Raw genomic sequence first — 14,302 nt, forward strand, 5'->3', positions numbered from 1 at the left:
AGGACTCCAATGCACACAAAACTTACTTTTCTTTAACTGCAGACTTGTATTCCATGAAATATGAAAAGATATCTGAAAAAGCCACCAGGTCTGACTGGGTGGACAAGGATGTCAGGAGAAAACTAGGATTTTGCAGAGATTGATGTATATAGAAGGAACTAAGTATACATGAGTAGAAGTGCACTTCAGAGGTCGAGAAGAGTGAAAATTGTTAAAAGTTAGATTGAGCCACACAGACTGTGAATTTCCTGACTTTTCTGAAAACAAACAAAAGATCCTTTGTACAACAGAAATAACAAAACAACAAGAATTATTGTTGTGCAGAAGGGAGGGAGAGGACTTGAGAAATAACCCCCAGAAAGAAGTGAATATGTTGCCTTGGTTTTCAGTGAAGATACAGCAGTTAAGTGTAGAAACAAAGCTTATAGCGTGAATGCAAAGGAAAATTTGGAAATGGAATGGATGTATATGAAATAAAAACAAATCTAAAATTGCTAAGCATGCTTAAATCATATGGTAGCTGCCGTGCCAGAGATTTTATAGAATTGTCCCATTAAATAGTAAGCCTGGTACCAGCCTGTTAGTAAATCTGTCAGGCTGTGAGAGCACTGAATTACTGGCGATTTTTGAATATGGCAGCCATAAATAATGGAAGCAAGTGTGATTCAGGCAAAAAAAAAAGGGCTTCTGGCTGGTCTCAGGAGTACTTTGAAAAAGGAACAAGTGAGATTACACAGCCACATGCACTTGGGTACAAAACAGGTAAAAAGCACACAGGGTTTCATTAGAGGTACTCTGTGCCAAATACCTACATATCTTTCATTCATATTAACGCCATTTTCCTAAGAAGGGTAAGACAGTCTGTGTTGCAGTAAAACATTTGTCATGATGCTACAAGAGAAACTGCTAGGAACTCTAAGCATCAGCGATGCCCCAGAACAAAGTACAGGGAGCTTCTGTTATTTCCAAATCTCACCCTCTCTAATGAGGAGAACTTCTCTCTCTTCTCTCTACTACAGAAGATTCTTTCTCAACAAAAGCTGCAGAATGAGACATCTTACTGAAAGTCTTCAGGAACTCCAAGAGAATATGATAAAAAGATGGGTGAAAATGGGACCTGTGAGTAGTTAGGTCTGAAAAAAGGAACTAAAAACCAGAAAAAAAAAAAATCCTTTGGAAGGCATCTACAAAGGCCAGAGATGATGTCTGCAATATTTTTATTTCATTTTTAAATTATATTTTTATTACCAGCAGTTTGAGCTGTCATCAGAAGAAACTTTAGATCTTACTAAGAAGAAATATCCAAGAACAAAGATGCTGAGCAGGAGCGATAACATGCTTGGCAAAGTTAGAGAACTCTGCCCTGAAAGAGAGAGGACTGAAGCAGTAGCTTTAGCAGATAGAGGAGCCATCTGTTGCTCAGTATGAAGCACTCCACATTGAAAGGCGATGAGCACGCAGCCACTAGAATGGAAATGTGGGGTATGTGACCACAGCTGGTTCATCCCAGAGACCCAAAGTGGCAGTCTGCACTTTAGCACCAGTACTTCTGGTAGATACAGAGGGGCCTCCCTCAACCTGTGCTACAAAGAAGGGTCTCAGGCGAAGATGCTCCACAAGGGCTGCTCCCTCAAAAGTGATCTAAAATCAGATGTCACAGGATGAAACTAACAGGAGACACAAGGCTCTGGGCAAGGGGACTCTTATAACAAATGTGTTGCGGGGTGACCTCATTGCAGCCTATCAATACCTGAAGGGAACCTACACCCAGGAGGGGAGTAAACTCTTCAAAAGGGCTGATAACAGCAGGACTAGGGGAAATGGTTTTAAGTTGAAGGAGGGAAGATTTAGGTTGGATGTTAGGGGGAAGTTCTTTACTAGGAGAGTGGTTAGGCCCTGGAACGGGCTGCCCAGGGAGGTTGTGGATGCCCCGTCCTTGGACGTGTTTAAGGCCAGGTTGGACGGGGTCCTGGGCAACCTGATCTGAATGTGTATGTTTGGTGGCCCTGCTAGGCAGGGGGGTTGGAACTACATGATCCTTGAGGTCCCTTCCAACCCGGGTGATTCTGTGATTCTGTGATTCTGTGTGTGTGACCATGGAATGTTCAACAAGACACCGTACACATCGATGGCTGCTGTTACTAGCCTGGTGCATCTTAATTAAAGAGGCAGTCTTGATGATCTGTAATTATACAAAGTGGCTAAATGAAGCCAATCAATACTGCCTCGTCTACCAAGACACTACAACGTGATGTTTCTTTGCTTATTGCTCTGTTCTTTTATTACCACCGTGAGGAAGATGCAAGGTAATACTGGGGCAGGCTTACCAACTCACCCTTGTTCAATATTTTATGCGTATTCTAAGACAAACTGGACTAGAATATTAGGCAAATTCCTATATATATGACAAATAACCTGATTAATACCATTAAATATCATTCAGATAGCCTTGAACAAGATTGACATTTGAGCGTTATGGCAGCCTGTGGTTAACCTAAGCAGACTGTAGATTAGGCATGGTCTGCTTGACATGATATTAAGTGGCCCTTATCTATAGTAATGCGCATTCCTCCAAATTGCTGTGTTTTATAGGTGTTCTTTAGTCAGAAATTTCACCCCCCCCCCCCTCCCAGAAGCCCTTATTATCTACTAAAACCTGATATACAGAAACATGAAGCAGCACGCTATTTCTGTGAACATAAATTAGAAAAAAGAAATGCAAATTATTGATAAAGAAAGCTAAAAGTACTAATGAAACATCATGATCAGTAAGCGTTAATTGCAACAATATACACTTCTTGTCCCAAGTAGTATGTAATCAGGCAAAAATGGAACACCTGCAGTACAGCAGTTCCAATTCTGTTAGGAATTTTTCTTCTGTCAGCAATAAGAAAAGGGCAAATGTGCATGATAAATATTTCTGTCCTTTATTTTTCCATAAAGAGAAAATGGGAGACAGCGTGCCTATGTCATAATGGACAACTTTGTATTGCAGCGATGACTACAGATGTTGCTCTCCGTAATCTATTTGCCTTCACCATTTCCAGTTATTTTCTTCCCAGCGTTTTTGAAGGAGTTGGATCCGGTGCTCATTTATCACTTAGTGTTGGCTTTTAATATTTGTAAAAGAAAGAGAAAATTCAGTGTTTTTAGAAAAAAAAGGCTTAGATTCGTTGCAATCTGTCTGCTTCTTAAAGATCTGCCTAATTCATGCTAGGTTTGTACAGTTTCAAACAAGTACATGGGATGAAAATTGTCTTTGCACATTGGACACTTTGACACTGCACAAGGCAAAATAACCGATTCCAGATTTCTTAAGTTGAAAAGCAAAAACAACAACAAAACACACGCACAAAACCATTATGAAACACCAATCTGCATGATTTCATGGAATACTGATTAGCGTTTGGAACGCAAAATCAGTGTGCTAAAACCAACAGAGGAGACGTGAGGTGGGTTTGTATCTAGCTAACAGTTGATAAACAGGACTATTCATGAAGAATTGCACAGAGTAGGGCACTTCATTTCAATTCCACTGGGTCTCCGGAAGGCTCGGTGTTACTCAGTATAGTGATTTGGGAACATAATATGGAAAATAAAAATGAAATCACTGCTGGCCACAGCTAGAAGTGATGAAAGTTTGGTGCCACAATAAATAACTATATCAGCAGACCACTTAGGCAGAGTACTCAGATGACAATGATCTGTACAAGAGACCCATCCTACAGGCTGCCTTAGCTTCTGTGTTCTGTTAAAGCACATAACAGGTGTCTTAGAACTATGGAGAGCAATGCTGTACACCTTTCAACAAAGAATACATGCCATACAGGATGAAACAGTGAAACAAATTAAGAGGTTACAGTAAATAGAGGAAATGAGCAAAGCTTTTTATACTGTGCTGCAAAGCAGTAAGAAACCAGTGTTTCCTCAGTGTATGGCACTATGCACACGCATAAAAAAAAGAAAAAGGAAAAAGAAGAAAGAAAAAAGAAAATAGAAAAAAGAAAAAAAGAGAAAAGAAGCGTTTTTGAAGCAAGAGCATGAAATCAGAAAAGTTTCAGGAAAAATACAAGACTGACATTATTTAATCGGTAATAACCTTAAGAAGCTCAAACTTATTCACCTTCCAAAGAGAATATTAAGATGCTATTTTAATGATGGTTTCACAATCCTTACAGGAAGAATGGGTATCAGACAGTAATGACACCTCTCATAAGAAGACAAATCCATGAAAACATACAGTGCCTGGAAGCTGACATTAGCTGAATTTAATCTGGGCCTAAGGTGCATTAACCTACAAATGAAGGCCAAGTAATTTACCAAGAAAAGTGCCTGATTTTCCATTTCTTTTAATCAGATTCAACAAATAATTCTGCTGAGAATTTAGGAGCTTTTTATGCTATTGAACCTGGTCTTTAGGATCCTTGTAAATGAGAGGACATAGAAGTCTCATAGGAAAGATAGGAACACAGGTATCAGCGACTGAAATCCTGCATCATGTAAGAGATGAGACTGTATCATATAAGGTTAAATCTATTCTTCTGCAATTGTATCATGCTGTGATGCTTTCTTTAAGAAATTTCCAGTGCTTGGAAAGCAAAACAGACCATCACCATAGTTATCTCACGTAAGCTGAAACACTGAAAAGTTCAAGAGAGACAAGTGACTTGTTGAGATAAAAATGACTGTCCCTTTTTGCCTTTTTCCCTGATCCATAACAGGTGACAGTTGTTTAACTCAATGTCTTATCTCTATTTCCTTCCCCAGTGAGAAAGAGTCACTTGCTGAAGTGAAATAGCTCTCCCTGTCTGGCTAAGAACTTCTCCCTACTTAACTTCTCTCAAAGTGGGAAGTGGGAATTTTGGCCTCCAACTCACTGAAATATGGAGTTAAAAGCCAAGGGTAGACTCTACCTCTTCCTCGATGTTGGGTGGAATACAGCAAGGTCAGCAAGACAGAAAGACATTGGCTTCTTAGCAAATCACTAATTAAATATCCTTCAGAAAAGCAACAATGAAGAAATTACCCTTGAAATTTGGCTTATCAGCCTTCTTATAAAGATATGTAGACAGGCAGGCAAAATTTCATGCTATTCAAAGCAAAAGTAGAGCACAAATTGCCTAGTGCAATGAATACTCTGCATTCAGACTATGATGGCCTATGTCTGAAGCATTTTAATACACTTTGGAAGATGATGTTTTCACTATAATATATGTCACTAATGTTTTATATGGCAAGTGGCGTCATACTATGAGGATCTCCTGGAATGTCCCTGCTTCCAGTTAAAAAAGTTCTCCTTCATCTCTAAATAGATTACACCTTCAGCAGGTGTTTGAAATAGGCAAAGGTCTGTAACCTCATAAAGAGGAAAAAAAGAGGATGATTGGTCAGACATGGAAAGTGTGAGGTGGTAATTATTTTCATATGACATGCGAGAGATGCTATAGCAAAGCTGACTAAAGCTGAGCATGAGTTAGCCAGTCCTCTTGAGAAGTGATGTCAGCCAACTTTTGCTTTCTCCAGAGCTATGATTAATAAACAGGGAGGATTATTACAGTAACTTACTCTTAGTGGGCAAGGAGTGACATCAACAGCAGCTGAGCAAACTGACCAAACTTAGTTGTGTGTCGTTGAGTTTTTTTTGCTAGCAATGACTAACAAGGGGCTAACAGCATCCCAGGGCACAAAGAGCCCTTGGAACTGAAAGGAGGCTTCTGGTGGAGCTTTGCAATGACAACCACCATTTTGCTCTTCTGCTTCGTTTTACAGGTGAAAGACTTTTTGGCTGGCCTGCAGCAAGCGCTGAACTTTCTCTGTTCTCACAAGCAAACTCAAAACCAGTCAAAAACTACCCCTCTGCCTTTGCAACATAAATCTGTATGCATCATCTCCATTTTCTGCCTTGTCTGCCGACATGTAACAACTTTTTTTTTCGTTACTAATTTCAGAATGCCATTATAAGAGGAACTTATGTGTCCTTGGAGCATAAAAGTTTAGACATGAAATGTAGAATGCTGAGCATCAAGTTAATCTTGTGAAGAATGCTGTGTTTAATTACGTTTTCTTTTTCCAAACTGATAGAGACTTATAGAAACCCTGCCTGCCACTTAGCCTTTGTAAATTTGCCCTCCCTAAAATTAGACCTGGCCACCTGGAAATATTTACTAACTGAACTGAAATACTCTTGTGAAAGCACTGCCAGTGTAAATTGAATTCTTACCCCTGTAAAGTAACAGCACTCGCATTGTGCAGCCCTGAATGTAACTGTGAGGTACTCCGAGAGAAGGTCAGATACTTTGGACTCTTTCTGTCACGTTAACTTTTTCACATGAAGGGAACAGCGTTTGCACTGACAGTGTAAAAGCATATGACACCGCTTGCAACTCTGTGTTGTGTGCACTGAGAAAACAGTTCCAAACAGGAGCTAGAGGTTTGACAACATATTGCTAAAACCTTCCTGAGCTGAGCCTATTCAAATGCCCTTTCTGAACAACAAAAGGAAAGAAACAAAAGATGGAGTGTGCAAGCCAACAATTTATTTGTCCAAACACTAATAACACCGTGCTTCTCATTTTCTCATAGACATCTTGTGAGAGAAACAAAAGGGATTTTCTGAACTAAACAGTGAATAATGGTCCCAATAGTAATACGTGCAGGCTCAGCCAGAAACTGAGATGCAAAGTATACAGATATTGAAATCATAGAGTCATAGAGTCATTGAGTTGGAAGGGACCCTTAAAGATCATCTAGTCCAACTCCCCTGCAATGGATGGGGACACTTATAGCTGAGACAGGTGCTCTGAGCCACCTCCATCCTGACCTTGAGCATCTCCAGAGATGGAGCATGGAGCACCACCTCTCTGGGCAACCCGTGCCAACGCCTCACCACCTTCATTATAAAAACTTCTTCCTTACATACAACCTGAATCTCCTCTCTTTTAGTTTGAAACTGTTTCCCCTTGTCCTGTCACCACAGACCCTGCTGTATAGTCTGTCCCCTTCTTTCTTGTAGCCCCTCTTTAGATACTGAAAGCTGCTGTCAGGTTACCATGGAGGCTTCTCCAGGCTCCAGAAATGTTCTATCATAAAACAGTTAACCATATTCTAAACATTTTCTGTTGGAGGTTTTGCACAGCGTGGAGTGGTTTTTCAGTTCCAAAGCAGGTAGCAACATATTTTAGCCAGCGGGAAGAAAAGCTTGGAAACCATGGCAGGTTCCCTTTTCCATCCTTCCAACTATGGATTTCTTTGGAAGTCCTGGGCAGCCAACCAAGTGCTATGTGCAAACTTCCACTTTGTATCTTCCAAGTTAAAAAAGAAAGACAACAAATACAGTTTGAACACTTACCTATACCAGAGATTAATCAGTAGATTTCTGCGAAGATTTTTGCCTGTCACGTACTGTCTGAGTACCAGGAATTCATGCTACCAGAGAGCCTGATGCTTTGAATTTCAAACACATTTTAAAAGACAGGTTTAAATTTTGTGCAGTTATTACTGTATTTCAGTCCATTTTTGAATCCCAGAATATGCTTTGGAACTTTCCTTTTCCTGGAGATATCAGATTTTCAGCTGATGACTGAAAATGTCTCCCAGCATCTCCAACTCCAAGTAATATAAAAATGTCTGTATTTGCTTGTTGAAGCAGCTTATTCTATGTGGATATTTTGTAATGAAATACAGCTTATTCTGTGTCGTACAAGCAGGTATTTCATTTCTATGAGATGGAGTGGTCAAAGGAAGCTACTGAGGTAGCTTTGTGTGGAACGCTCACCTCCTGACTTTCACCTCCCTTTTCTGATTCAGATGTCCTACTGCAATTCCAGCCTCTCCTGCTGTTTCTGTTTCCAGATGGTGACATGCAGCAGGCTTCCCACAAACATTGAGACATCCAGCCATACCTGGGCAATTCAGAACAGCTTCACAGCTAGACAGCAGAAGCAGTCTTTCCCAGTGATTCAGCTTTGAGACTATGAGAAAGCAGTCTAACATATACAAAAGATGTTTTTTTAACTTTTCATCTTAACCAGAGTTTGACGTACTGTTTCAGCATCACTGGCTGAGGAAATGCTTCCAATTGGATGTGATCATAGTCAGCCTATAATCTTTCTAATAGTACTGAACTCTAATACTTTTTTTTCCTCTTAAAAACCCTCAACGAACTGACCAGAGGTGGGGGTGTGTGGAACAACTGGTGTTTGGTATATGACACTTTTTTCAGTTCCAGATTAGCAGTTCAAATCCAACCTGTGTCAGTTGTGACTAAGATGGTTATTCACAGGACTAACTTTTGTCTAGGGTAGATTTCCTGTGAAATTGATGGTGAGAGATAGGGTTTTCTAACAGATGATTCAGGGCAGGAAAAGGTAGGTTCTGCTCTGAATCACCTTCAGGAGCATTCTTCTCTTCTCCGTGGCATGGAGACAGGAGCCTCAGTCCCACATGAGGAAGCTTCTTGCATGGTCCTGCCAGTAGTCCATCTAACCCTCTTTTTCTCAAGCCAACAACAAATGCTCTGTGCAGAGAGAATGTGAGCCTGGCCACTTTCTGTGGGTCTTTCTCTTCAAACTCCCCAGCATCTGCAATTGTTGTATTAAGGATGTTAAAGGATATGTCCCTGCCTATTCCCTCTGGTAGTTATTTATGGACCTTTTTGAGTCTGCTGATACTGTCTGCCCCACAGCCTCCTGTGGCAACAAATCCCAGAAGTTCAGTCTCCATTGTGTAAGCACTGTATCTGTTTTAAATCTTTTCCTACTAGTTTCAACGAGTTCCCCCTGGTTCTAGCACTGCAGGGTTTGGTGGATAACAGTTCTACATTCACCTTATCTGCCATCTTCATGACTTTCTAAATCCCAAGCGTGCCTTCCTCAGCCTTCTCTCCAAATTGAAGAGTTTCTGCCTTTTACTCTTTTTCATTAGGCAGCTGCTCCACTACCATTACCATTTTAATGCCTCTTCTCTGACTCCACTATGTTCTTCTTGAGATGGGGAAAGCAGAACTGCACACAACATCCATGTCAGAGGTGCACCCAGGCTGTATGTACCAATGCAAAATAGTGCCTTCTGTCTTACTCTCCACACCCCTCCTGACAAAAGCACACATTCTGTTGGCTTTTCGGACTTCCACTGGTCATTGCATCGATAATTGTAGAGAACTAAGGTGCAGACACCTCTCAGCAATACTGCCCTGAGCGTCACTTCCAGCCTGTGTGCTGACTGGTATGAAAGGATTCCTTTTTCTCAGATCAGTCCCCACTCAGAACAAGTCACAGCATCAGGCAGCTCTGCTGAGTGTCGCGTTAGCTTGCTGGACCGTGGGGATGAACCAGCCTCTGCGAGTGGGTGAGGAAAGCTGTCCTGTGGCTCTCCCTGCTGTAATTCTCCCGTGAGCAAGCAGATTACTTTAGTATTCAAAGCTGTCAATTTGGCTCTGATCAGAGGAGCTAAATTCAGTTTAAGCGGGAAGAAAAAAGAATGAGAACTAACTAAAAAATCTGCTTCATGAGAAATATCTGAACACTTCTTTGTTGTTTTTATACTTCCTAGATGCTTGGTTACTGCCTCTGAATGGACAGCTTCAAAGGAGCAATTAAAAAATGTGTGCATGGATACACAGATGAGCCCTGTTTGCACACAAAAACTTTATTCTGAGCTACCTTATGTCACCCCTTTTAGCAGGAGTCATCACGAGGGCATGACACCAATAAGCAGACAATGAATAAAGAAAATAACTGTTTATAAGTTCATCGTTGGCATACGAAAGTTATTGAAGAAGAACTGATATTCTAGGCAACTGGCCATCACTGCTGCATATCAGCCCGCTGTTCTCCCAGTGATTACAGGATGATTTTAAAGCCCATTTTAAAAGCACCTGTAAGAGATCTCTGAGCTTGGCAGGTACAATTCTGTGCGCTCTGATAAACATGCTTGCCCCATGTTTTGTGTGCACACTGAAGTCTGTAGATAAGGACGCTGAGCAAGCAGGTACTGAATTAGATGCTGTCCCTCCCACATGCACTCAGATACAAGCGTGGTGCTTCAACTACAAAACATGAAAAGACATGAGAAAATTTAGTGCAAGTGGATTAGGGAATTCAGTCCAGATGTGGGGACACTGCGTCCACTCCAAAGGATCAGCCTCAGTGCTACCAAGGATCTCAAGTGTTATTACTCCTAGATATGGGGAAAATTCTGAAATAAGTTCTCAGAACTTAGATTTTCATCTTAATGTGGAAATTCTGACTTGTAAAAGGTACGTGTGCTTATAGGGAAGGGGGGCAACTTAATTACATTAGCAAGCAACGTGTGTTTATTTCACTTCTCTCACTTGGCATATGTGAAACACTCTCAGAAACTTCCTAATTTCTAATGAAAATAATCACAGAACCCCCTCCCTCAGAGGTTAGATGCCTGTGCTGGACGCGAGTCTGAAAGTGATCTTGAATGACCAAAATTAAATCTGGTGCTGTTAGTAAGGATACAGCGCAGCATTGTTCACTGCATATTGCTAAAGCATATTATGTGCTTTAGCTGAACAGCATTTCAAGTTAGGGAGCTTCTGAATTTGCTGGTTAATGGCAAATTGAGATTCTCAATAAATAGACAGGTATCTGTGGTTTCTTGCTCTGTGAGAGCCAAGGCAGGCTCACAGGGCTTGAAACTGCCTCCCTTAGAAGGTCACTGCTGCCTGAGGAACAAGCACTGGTGGATACTTCCAAAGGTACCAAGGAAGTGCAAAAACACACTGGGAGCCTTGACTGCACTTCATTTGACATCAGCTGAGCTTGTGTGCTTATCCACACCCTGCTTCCATCTACAGTTTCCTTCCTTCAGATCCCAAAACACTTTGAAAAACCAAGCAACTGCAATGATTTTTTTTTTTTTTTGCTATTCCTGATCCACTGATCTCAGTACTCCCCATCATTTTGTTTCCATTTTGCAGATGGGGAAGTTATGGACTTGTCCTAAGGGCCCAGCAATCAAGAGTAGAGAATCCAGACTTCCCAGGACCCCATCTAATACTCTGCTCGGAAAAGCTGTAAGCAGTCAGGCTTCTCCTTACCATCTTCACTTCTGGATATGTTGACTTTTCCGTGGTGATTTGTTCTACTGGGGATTCACAGTGGGAAAAGCTGCAGCGATGCACAAGATCAGCACGTCCTCTTCAAGGCACATGTCGGTGTCCTCAGTGTTTCACTTATGCCAGTTCTCTACCTGTCACTCTCACAAAGAGGGAATATCCATCAGTGTGGGTTGCTACGACTTTTCCCAATGGCCTGTGCACGATGACTACTTCGGAAGATTTGCCAGAGTAATCTCTTGTTGAGTTCAACTCAAAGCAAATGGCCAGCTCATGAGCTTCATTCAGTTCTCTCCCACTCATCTGCAGATTTAAAAGCACACAAAACAGTAAAAAATGCATACCTGTCGTATAGGGAGCTAAAGCAAGATGAAATCGTGCCTTTCTTACAATACAACCATTGGTATCTATGTTTTAAAGAACAAGCCAAAAAATACACGTTGATACGTGGAAGATAAATAGAAAAAAAAGACTTCAGATTTTCTGTCTCTGAAGAGACAAAGCCCTCTGAGGAGGGCTACTTCAATTTACATTAACTAAACGTTCAGCCCTGCTTTTACAGAAAGAGTTGCAGGTTTTTCTGAAACCCACAGGCAATATTACTTTAAGAAGCACATCAGCTGAACAGCTTTTGCCTAAGCCTTGGTTTCTAGTCTCTCTTTCCATCTCTCAATGGTTAATATTAATCTTCAAAGTCAAAGTTCAATTCAGCTGACTTCTGGTCCCACAGACAGTGTTAACTTCAGTGGCATTGAGAATTGGCTCTAAAAGCTGAAAGATAAGAGTTTGCATTCAATACACTGTGATTAGCTGCAGTAAAAAGAATACAGAACGGAGAACTCAGAACTTGTAAGAGAAACAGACATCCATTATTCTTGACAAAACTCCACTGGTCTAAGAACAATTGTTATTAGGAATGGCTGCGATGATTCATTGTGCAACTTAATTTAGTGCAATCTAATTTTCATTATTAGCTTTAACTTACCTATAAATGTTAAATGCTGCTTCAACTTTAGCCATAGATTTTTCACCCACCTTGATACCAAACAGGATTGGTCATCTGGGGCTTCCTCCCTGTGTGATTTAAATCACTGACGTGACTCCAACCACATCTTCTGGAAATGTCTTTGAAGACAGTATCACTCAAGACACAGAGCTGCTTCTCAAGGAAAAAAAGACTACCCCAGTAATGTGACAAAAATCTGCCTATCAAGCCACCAAGGCAGGACACTAGGTTTTATGAACCACTTCATTTCATGTAGTTGTGGTTTAACTCCATTCTCTCTGCAGATTGGAGAAAATTCTCGTTGTACATAGATTTTACCCCACGGGAAATGCTTTAAACAAGCACTGGTCACAGAACACACAATTTGTGTCATATCATCTCATACCAGTACCATCATCTGGCTTGTGTATTCGTGTCTCCTGCTTTTTAAGTGTGAAATGGCCACACATATGCTAAAATAAGACAGACATAAAATATCCCTTTTAAAGAAATAACTCACTGTTCAGGGATTGGAAAGGAAGATGAGTGAATTGCATAGCAGAAGATGTAGGTATAGTTCAGACAGAAAGAAAACATACTTGCTTTTGTCAGCCAGACTGACTTTATACAAGAATCACTTCAATCAGAACATTTTTACTTATTCTGCCCCCCTGAGAAAAGTGTCATCCATTAGTATAAAAAAAAAAGGCAAGAAGTTGAAAGCTATTATTTACCCCACCCTCTAGATTGAGTTCTTATCCTCAAATGAACTTTATTTTTTGACCGGCTCACTAATTATGATTGAAAACACTGGCCCCTCCAAACAGCACAGAAGTATTAGAGTTTGCAGCAAAAAGACAAGGCTTAATTGGTCCTTATACATAAAAGCGGAAACATAAAACTTCTAAATATAAGTTTCTGGCGCATCTTTTGTTGTTATTACAGTAAAATAAGGTACACCAGAGTGAAATTCCAGCTGATTTGCACAGAAATCTGTGCCAAAGTGTTTTCTAGTGACTGCTCTTCAAAGCAGGAATGGAGGCACACCAATGCTATTGTGTGCAATTTGGAATTCCAAAATAGCCAGTAAATCACACAACCTCCACTAGGTGAATAATGAAGTGGCACCGGGCCATCCTTTTTAATGGTTTGTAGGATAAAATCCACAATTAGGAAATAAGAAGCAGGTTGCTGCTACGCTAACCTTTCTCTCTGTCCCACTCCTTTAGTTATTTCTGATCCAGCAAGGAACAGAAGCGTGCCTACAAGCCCAGCTAGATAGGCTTGGTGTCACTCTGATGTTGTATGTGGTCTCAACTGGCAGCATCAGAACTGATATTAGAAATCCCAACTTCACGAAATGAACAGTGATTATCTGGATTCTGAATCTGCTAGAAAAAAAAAATAAAGGCAGAAAAGAGGCAAAAACAAAAAAAAAAAAAAAAAAAAACCACCAAACAACAAAACAAAAAAAAAAAAAAAAAAAAAAAAAAGCCCAACAAAACAGCTGAAGTCTTTCCCAAGAGCAATTGCCCTTTCTGGCAGGAAGGGGTAAAAATAGAGGCAGCTCATTAATATGGCTTGGCAGTGCTTAATGGCAGCTGGTCTGAAGAGCCAGATCAGTGGGCCTTTCCAGCAGTACTCCCGGACCGCTGCCAGCAGGTGTTGCTGTGTTCAACAAAATGAGAAGAAGTGGAGGGGTGGGGAGAAAAATATTTATAAAGAGAGAAATAGGTGTGAAAAAAAAATTAGTCACTGAGTAAAGCTTTCATTAGGCCTTTGGTAAAGCTATACACGAATTCCCCGAGGCAACAAGGAGCATGCTCTGAAATGAATAATGCTTTTCACTTCTCCTAATCTCCTTTCAGAAATTATCCTGGCTATAAATCACGCACACGGTTGCTGTGCTCTGCTTGTAGCCCTCCGGTTCTGCCACAGACCACACACCCTCCCCGGACCCCAGCCCTCAGCAGCCCCCAGCCTGATGCTTGGGTACAGAGCTCTGGTACTGGTGGGGCAGATTTTCCACTCTCTATAAAACCAAGGCAGTACAAGATCTCTTGCTGAGCGCCTGTCTGCTGCCAAATGACAGCAGTCACTGTGCCACCAGTATGTAACTAATTTCAGAGGGGTTGAGGACGCCGGTTAGAACCAAATTCAGTTTGGTCCTGAGAAAAACACAGTTCTGAGTCCTCTGTCAAAGCTTGGGTTTAGGATCCCCACAAAAGTGACTG

The 14,302-nt window shown here is 41.0% G+C and overlaps 1 long non-coding RNA gene across 1 annotated transcript; it reads right to left on the minus strand.

Moving 5' to 3' along the window:
- Nucleotides 1–6,516: 6,516 nt before the first annotated feature.
- LOC122189240 lies at nt 6,517–13,471 on the minus strand. The gene is made up of 2 exons (XR_006181756.1): nt 11,066–13,471; nt 6,517–10,045 (listed from the first exon to the last, which is right to left on the minus strand). It is a non-coding gene; the product is annotated as an uncharacterized LOC122189240 (long non-coding RNA).
- Nucleotides 13,472–14,302: the final 831 nt, after the last annotated feature.

This window comes from Lagopus leucura, unplaced genomic scaffold (genome assembly GCF_019238085.1).
Source record: "Lagopus leucura isolate 7727_CA_CO unplaced genomic scaffold, USGS_WTPT01 Super-Scaffold_100157, whole genome shotgun sequence".
NCBI classification, from domain to species: Eukaryota; Metazoa; Chordata; class Aves; order Galliformes; family Phasianidae; genus Lagopus; species Lagopus leucura.